Genomic DNA, 1,745 nt, shown 5'->3' with positions numbered 1-1,745 from the left:
TTACTGAGGTACAGCTGAATGTCTGTTTCTCTGGTTCGCAAAACTAGTTTATATCACTGAACTAGATTTGCTGATTTATTCGTCAAGTAATGCTGTTTTCGTTATAAGCAAACTGAGTTGACAGTTTGAAATGGAAGGGCAAATTGGAGATATGCTTTCCCATTTTCTGAGTGTCTGACCACTTAGTCCATTTCTCTGGTGTACATCCGGTTGGGTTTTACTGCATGTATTTTACAATGTCCACATTTGCATGGATTATGGTCTTTATGGATCTAGTGATATACACATAAATGCGCTTTCTGGTAAGTTAAATCGCTATTCGCTATTTGGTAGCCACTCGTTTGACACTCGTTTGAATAGCGAGTAGGTGTAATCGGTCAGGGATTAATTGGGATTAATTGAGCGATTTTTTATAACACTATATTTTTTTACAAATAATTATTAAATATATTTAACTTTGAAATACCAATATAATGAAACCAATTAACAATCCAATCAATCAATAAACAATTAAAACACTCAATCAACAAAAATAAATATGATTAAAGTGTAGAACTTTACAGAATTGAGGGTTGGTCGAATTGGCGAAATGTCAAGTTCAATGTTTAATATTGAAATAGCTGAAATAGCGAACACAATTACTTGGCTAATCGGCCGAGTACTCGGAGAGTTTTTGAGCCTCATTGTGATCGAGGACTAAATTATTAGTTGGGTCGGCTAAGCAGCGAGCAGCGAGTAGCGAGTACTCACCGATTACTGGGCGAGTACTCAACGATTTAATAGCCCAGATTATTACTTAGGAATAGACAAATCATAAATTATTTAAACTTCATCGTAAATGCAAGTGTTACATCACGGATCACCAGAATAAAAGAGTTCCCAGTGGCATCTTCAAATTTACGGTTGTATTGGTGTTTATTCTTCTTAACAATCAGAAATCTGATGGCAAGTAGGTTGCAACCCCTTCTGTCTTAAATTATGTATTGTAACTTCGTAAGCAAGATTACAGGGACCCCATAACAACTCATTGTGAGAGAGCTGAAAAACATGTTGAAGTGGGTAGACTACTTTGAATATGCCAAGGCATAGCCATATATTAAGTTCAGAGATATAAATCCGAAGCTTAACATGGGTAGTCATAACGGCACTCGTTTACTAGTAACGAGCAAAGATTCATCGTAAAAGACGATTATAACTTATTATTGGTTATGCTTAATCCAGATTTTAGTGAATTTATGAAGCAAATAGCTGAAATCAAAGAGTTGTTGATCTCATTTAAAACAGACTTGCTAATAAAAAAATAAAAATAAAAATAAACTGAAATCAAGCAACATATTGACAAACTGTTTATTGTAATTCTGTATAGATTGGAAGTGGTTAGATATATTATGACGGCTACTTCTACCAATTGAGACAGTTTGGCCGAGTGGTCTAAGGCGCCAGATTTAGGCTCTGGTCCGAAAGGGCGTGGGTTCAAATCCCACAGCTGTCAGACTTAGTTGTTCTTTTATTTTTCTGCATCAATTATCTAATTCTTTTATACTAGCCATCAAGATTTAGGCTCTGGTCCGAAAGGGCGTGGGTTCAAATCCCACAGCTGTCAGACTTAGTTGTTCTTTTATTTTTCTGCATCAATTATCTAATTCTTTTATACTAGCCATCAAGCCCGATGGGCTTGCTATCTTGATATTCCAATATATACTAGAATAAATTTTTTAAATATATATGTATTTTATGAAAGCCAT

General features: G+C 35.1%; 1 non-coding gene across 1 annotated transcript; it reads left to right on the top strand.

Annotated features, from left to right (window-relative positions):
• Positions 1-1,412: 1,412 nt before the first annotated feature.
• Positions 1,413-1,492, top strand: TRNAL-UAG (transfer RNA leucine (anticodon UAG)). The gene has a single exon. It is a non-coding gene; the product is annotated as a tRNA-Leu (tRNA).
• Positions 1,493-1,745: the final 253 nt, after the last annotated feature.

Source organism: Coptis chinensis, chromosome 2 (assembly GCF_015680905.1).
Source record: "Coptis chinensis isolate HL-2020 chromosome 2, ASM1568090v1, whole genome shotgun sequence".
Classification (NCBI taxonomy): Eukaryota; Viridiplantae; Streptophyta; class Magnoliopsida; order Ranunculales; family Ranunculaceae; genus Coptis; species Coptis chinensis.
The sequence above is the reverse complement of the archived record's forward strand: the minus strand, read 5'-3'. Positions and strand labels throughout refer to the sequence as shown.